Here is a 6,725-nt window from a genome sequence, read left to right on the forward strand (position 1 = left end):
CAGAGACCACGTGCAGGGGACACGAGGCTGTCACAGGAGCAGCTCCGAGAGCAGACCTTCCCAGGCAAGAACACGCGTCTGCGGTCCCGGAAAATCCCTGCTAGGCCAGATGGGGCATGGTTTCAAAATCAAGAAGGTATGCATCTGCCAGCACACAAGAGCAGAAAGAGAATTCTGAAAACAAAATGCAACAAGAGAAATTCCTCCACCAGAATGTTCAAGAAAAACGATGGAGCTACAGCCCTGAAACGAACATAGTATTAGTACTAGATTTTATTCAATCAGCAAAACTTACCTTAAGAGGGGCTGAGGGAGCGAAAGAGAGAGAGAGCATTTCTTTTAAGCTCTAAAGAGTAGGGGTCATGAGGAAAATTTCAGGAAGATTGCAGAACTCTGGAATAACTCTCACGTGCCAGTAAGCAAAGAGCGTGAGCTGTTCTTGAAGCACAATCATTCAGTTAACAGTGCTGGACCTCAGAACCTGTAGAAATTTCCTCTAGCACTTGTGAATTAACAGTTGATTGCCTTCTGTGAGAGACTGTTTTTAAAGATCATAACAGAAATCATTGGCCTGTTAAATAATAACAAATACCCTTTATTGAACATCAAACATTGTACATATTGATTCTGTCGTTGCAAGCGTAACGTAGGTGTTATTCATCCCATGCTACAGATGAAACAGAGGATCAGGGAAGTTAAGTAACTTCCTGGAGATTGCCTGGCTAAGAGAGAGCACAGCAAGAACTTCAGTTCTGCCAGGCTCTCAAAGCCCCTGTGCCCTGAGTAACCTAAGTAACCCACTCGGATGTTTGTATTTCAGGGATTCATTTCTGTCCTCGTTTTGCTGTTGCTGTGAATGCAAAGGGTCATCTTGTCATACTTCGCATTCCTTTTCTATAATGTGCTTCCCGAGGTTACACACTACACTAGTTCGTGTTATTTATGTTGCCTTCTAGCACTCCCTGCTGGCCATTGCAGGTATGTCCTACACCTTATGCTCTGCATTGGAGCCCAGGTAAGTGAAGTCTACTACAGCAAATAACTCAGCTTAGTGAGTGGAAGAGCCCAGAAAACCTAGGCAGGAAACCTGCTTTTCAATTGTGTACTCAGGTGTGCTTGGGAGTTTTAGGTCAGCATCTCCTCTTTGCAAGGCCCCCGTTTCCCCAGTCTTGAACGAGAGGATTGACTGGTATATTTGGGGTCTTATGTAGCTGTGAAAACTACAGAGAATTGCTCGTGAATAATGCATCTTTACATCTATATAAATGGAATCTCATTCTTGTCAATCCATCTGTCCATCTGTCCATCCACTAGGTTCACTGCTCCTCTGTGCTGCTCCTTCTGCCGCCGGTTGCAGCCACTGCATGAATCCCTCCACCGCCAGTGACAGACACTTGTCCTGCTGCGCATACTGGCTGTCACCAGCGAGGCTGGCACCCACACCTCAGGGGTCTCTGCACGCTGGGAGTCGCGTTTCCCTGGGAACGTCATCCCGGGGTTGCGGCTGCCAGGAAATACACATACACCTTGTCTCTAAATACTGTGCTTATTATCTGACATCATAGTTTTTACCAACCTGATGGCCACCAAACAGGATCACATTGTTTCAGCAGGTTATTGCCCTGGGCCGCTGATGAGGAAGCTGAGGGTCTCTGTTTGTACCTGGCACCCACTAAAGTCTGTCCCTCAGACACTTGGCCGTCCGTGCCCTTTGGGCGCAGCAGAAAGGAGGCCGGCGGCAGAGGCTACAGCACCCAGAGGAGCCAGGCTGCCCACGGCCGAGCCCACTTTTCCTGGCCGTGTGACCGGACCCGGTTCTCATTGCCTGAATCTCAGCTTCCTCGTCTGCGAAAAGGGAAATCAGCAAATACTGTATTGGCTTATAAAATTTAAGTAATTTTTTGGTTTTAATTTTACATTTATTCATTTATTTTGAGACAGAGCCAGAGAGCAAGTGGGGGCAGGGCAGAGAGAGAGGGAGAGAGAGAATCCCAAACAGGCTCCAAGCAGAGCCTGATGCAGAGCTTAATCTCCTGAATCGTGACCTGAGTCAAAATCAAGGGTTGGTCGCTTAACCAACTGAGCCCCTCAGGTGCCCCTAAAATTTAAATAATTTAATACAGGGAGAACACTTAGGAAAGTGTCAGGCAAATAAAGATGTTAGTTATAATTATATTTCCTATTAACAGTAATATATTATTCTTATAAAAACAAATATACATGAAGCAAATACTACTATAATATGTTAGTACAACTATGTCATCCATACGAATAAAGATAAAATGTTATATACGTTAAAATATTAAAATTAATTAAGATTTTAGGAATCTTTATTAATCACTTGTTGATTTGAATGAATTTATCTCTTAGATATTTATCTTTTATGAGTTTTAACTTTCACAACTATCCTCAGCTAATCTATCAATGGTCTAAACTTTGTCTAAAGTACTTTCATTAATACAGATTCTCAATTTTGTAGCCAGATTTTTTTTACCACATACATTGCATATTTGGAGTCCTGCTTAAGAAAACTTATCTTTCTGGGGTGCCTGGGTGGCTCAGTCAGTTAAGTGTCTGACTTCAGCTCAGATCATGATCTCATGGTTCGTGGGTTCAAGCCCCGTCGGCTCTGTGCTAACAGCTCAGAGCCTGCTTTGGATTCTGTGTGTGTGTGTGTCTCTCTCTGCCCCTCCCATACTCACACTCTGTCTCTGAAAAGTGAATAAATTTTTTAAAAATTAAAAAAAAACAACTTGTCTTCTCCAATATTATAAAAAGCCCTGTACCATTTCTTGTTATATTCAGTTTGAGATTTTCACCCACACTAATCCTGGCGTTAGTGTTTCTAGACTTCTGTGAACTCGTCGATCACTCGGCGTCTCCTGGCATTTCCGTAGAAGATCCCTGCACCATATTCAGAAATAAGTTGGTAGAGACGTTTTCAGTTACTGGGAAAATGACAAACTAAGTTGTACTGTTTCTACACTGAATACAATAAGAAAACTGAATGGGCACTGGTGGAGAAAAGTCATGATGTTCACTCCTGATGAGCTGATGTTGAGTCCTGACTTATGTAGGGAAAAAAAGTTAATAAAATGAAACATACTGAGAATTCTCTTGTATAGATATTAGACCAATGACTGGACTTTTCTGTTCTATATGATCTATTAGTTTATGTACCTATAACTATAAATATGTCAGTAAGAAAAGTAACAAAATGCAGCTCGTGTAAGAAGACATTGCTGATTATGAAGGTTGTCAGATGTTTGATGACACACGGACATTAGTACTACATTGCATTTAATGTCAGACTGTAAATGTACTTAGTGTCAGAATTAAAATGCCTCCTCCTCTAGGTAGCTCACCTGGCTGGTGTGTGTGTGTGTGTATGTGTGTGTGTGTGTGTGTGGCAGTTTGCTAACAATGCTGACCCCGCACTTGGTTAATACTTCCTGAGCTTGACACCCATGTCCCCTGACCTCCATTCTGTCAGTCAAGGCTACTGTGGGCATCACACTGGTCAGCTGTCACATTGCTAGGATCCTAGTTGGGGGAAGGAGGGACAAGGCCCAGGTCCCTTGGGATTGTCTCTGGGCTCCCCAACCACCAGAGGGAGCCCTGGCTCTGTATTCCAGGGGTCCCTCCTGTGGGGAGAGGTCTTTGCAGGTTGGACCTTGTGGGGGACAAACCTGAGTGTCCCAGCACACCAGCCTGTTAGACCAAGGGAGGTGGGTCGCTGACCGGCTAGACCGAGGGAGGAGGGGGTAGCATGAGCAGCCAGTCAGGGATCGGGCACCACGGAGAAGCCCACTGTGGCCCCGTCTGCGTTTAAGGGCTGGGGACAGGGTGATATGGGAGGGCCCCGGCTGGCAGAGCTGCTCCAGGCCTTAGGTGCTTCTGGCGCCGACAGGTCTCTTTGTGAGGAGGGGGCTTCCCAGCGTAAAATGTCTAACTCAAATGGTGCTGGGTTATGTGTCTTTCAGCTGACGACAGCAGTGACCAGTGCCTTTTTACTTGCAAAAGTGATCCTCTCAAAGGTACAGCCTCCCACGTTTTCTGTACAATTACCGTCTATACTGGCGAAGGCTCGTGTTCCAGTGTGAGCTCCTGGTAACTGCCTTTCCCTCTCCTGGTCACGTCTGTCCTTCCAGCTTTTCTCTCAAGGGGCTTTCGGCTACGTGCTCCCCATCATTTCGTTCCTCCTTGCCTGGATTGAGACGTGGTTCCTGGATTTCAAAGTGTTACCTCAAGAGGCGGAAGAGGAAAACAGTAAGTGTCTCCCAGGTTAGGCTCCTCAGATGGGCTGGGGACCGAGCCAGAAGGAAGAGCCTGGAAGTCAGATTTGAAGGGAGCCACACTGGGTGGGGTAGGCGGGTCTCGGGTCTCCACCGTGCAGAGGACCCAGCAGAAATCCAGAGCAGGGCGGAGGACAGGACAGTGAGAGCACGTGGCTCCTCTCTGGAGCTGTGAGGCCAGACTTCTCTGGAAGAAAGTGTGAGCCCTGGTGAGAGGGACAGTCAGACAGCAGAAACAGCCAGCACCTCCTTATCCCCAGTGATGGCGGTCCCAGGACACCAAGCCCTTTGTGCATCTGAAGAGGACTGTTCCTTAGGGACACAGGGATGGCAGACACGATAGGCTGAGCTGAGACAGTAAGTCTCAGAGTCCGCGATCCTGCCAAGTCTCACGTTGCTACCTTACAGCAGGCGGTGGCCTGGAAGGGGCCCCAATTGGCACAGGGGGTGCCTGGTGGGGGAGAGTGGTGGGTGAGTGAGGAACCCAGAGGGCGGGAGGGGGAAGACAGCAGCCAGACACGTGTGCTCAGCTCAGGGTCCACCTCCCCCTGTGAGTAGCGGAGGGACTCCTAGCGATCTGTGACCATGAGCCCTGCGGGGCGGCCGTCATCTCCTGCGTGGACTCATGTGGATACTGACCAGGAAGGCCCAGTGATGGACTGAGCTGCATGATTCAGTATGGGGCTAGAATTCCTCTCTGCATGATGGCCTGAGTGGAAGCCCACGGGCCACATCTGCCCTCTGGTGGTGACATGTTTGAAACTCAGTACAGAGACCCAGGCCTTTTACCACGTGCCGTGGTGGTGTCCTTCATGCTTCTGGCTCAGATTGCCCTGCAAAATAGGAAAAATAAGGTCCTATGTCCTAGAGAAAGTGAAGTATGATTGTAACCTCAAGGGATAACGGAGAATGACTAAACATGTAAATGGATTTATTTTGAGTAATCTCATTTACAGAGTAGAAATCTAGAAGAACACAATTATTATTCAAGAGTGCATTTTAAACACCTGAATCAGACCTAGATAAGTCTTCTGTCGTGTGTCCTCTGTGCTTGTATGAAAACCTGTTGTGGAGCAGGGCAGGGACAGCTAATGGAAGTCGCTTTTGGACTTGGTATAAACATCAAATCGAGCTTGGGTGAAAGCATATCAGCTGTTAGTGTCACTGGGGCTTGAATGCGAGAGTGATGCCACCACGTTCAAGGGCACTAACAGGGCAGAACTGGCGCCGATGAAAACGTGGAGCAGAGGGTACGCTCACGGTCACGAGCAGGCAGTGAGCTCACACCTGCACCTGCGATTCGGCCGCAGCTTCCTCCAGCTTCTCTCGTGTTCGCTCCGCTCCGGACGAGACTCGCCGCCGATGCTCCCTGTGCTCGCGGGCGCCCGTCCTGAGCTTCCACATCAGTTCCTCCCCTTTTCTGTGTTTGTTCAATTCCCTTTTCTGGGGGGACCTTTTTAAATAATAAATCTTTCTTCCCCATCTTACTGACGCTTTCCACATTTATACAAGTCTCTCCACTTTTTGTGCCTTACATTTGCTATTTCCCTAACGAAGTGAATACTGGAGGCCATTTGTATGACCTACCAGGTGGTTTTGCTTTGTGCTTTGGTTTTGATTATGGTGATTTCTGCAGGGAGGAAAGTGTTCTCCAGGGAAAGAGGCCATAAATACTGACTCAAAGAATCCCCTGAGTCACAGGCAGGTTTTTAAGTCCGCTGCCACGTGCCCTCACAGCACTGGTTCATAGCGTAATAATAAAACCTATTTTTTGTTTGAAAGATTTTCTTTCTGACAAGGGTTTTTCTCTTTTTTAGCGTAGCAACGACACCATTTTATTGTGCCTAACCTCACCGAGAAGCTACCAGAACCGTGATGTCACTCTCGGCCTCTGAATTTCTTCCCTTCCAGGACTCCTGATAGTTCAGGATGCTTCGGAGAGGGCGGCACTCATACCTGGAGGTCTTTCTGATGGCCAGTTTTATTCTCCTCCTGAATCTGAAGCAGGTAACAAAAATGTGATTATCGTCTGTGTTTTCATCCATCATTCAAAAGCTCAGCCCTCCCTCCCTCTCCTGTCAGAACGCTGCTGAGCAGACATCTCACAGTGCAGGCACGTAGGAGACGGAAATAACCGAGATGTGGTCTTGATGTGGGAGCAGTGGGGAGACACAGAGTGTAAAATACGTGTAACCCGGGGACACAGAACCCGTGTGACGGCCATCTGCATGTCAGACGACAGGCAGACGAGGGGAAGGGTCCGCTCCTCTTCTTACCCGTCATCCCCTAGCCCGACCTTCCTCCCGGGTCCCCGTGTCTGAGGGTGCAGCTCTCTCTGAGCTGTTGCCCGTGAAGAAAGCAGAGCCTCCCTGGGGACTCGGCCCTTTCTTAGGCCTCACATCCCTGCCTTCTCCAGGCCATTTCCACCCT

The 6,725-nt window shown here is 48.0% G+C and overlaps 1 long non-coding RNA gene across 1 annotated transcript; it reads left to right on the forward strand.

The window, feature by feature from the left end:
* Positions 1-3,956: 3,956 nt before the first annotated feature.
* LOC105260370 lies at positions 3,957-6,464 on the forward strand. Its single transcript, XR_890039.4, has 3 exons — positions 3,957-4,037; positions 4,152-4,269; positions 6,207-6,464. It is a non-coding gene; the product is annotated as an uncharacterized LOC105260370 (long non-coding RNA).
* Positions 6,465-6,725: the final 261 nt, after the last annotated feature.

This window comes from Felis catus, chromosome A2 (assembly GCF_018350175.1).
Source record: "Felis catus isolate Fca126 chromosome A2, F.catus_Fca126_mat1.0, whole genome shotgun sequence".
Lineage (NCBI taxonomy): Eukaryota > Metazoa > Chordata > Mammalia > Carnivora > Felidae > Felis > Felis catus.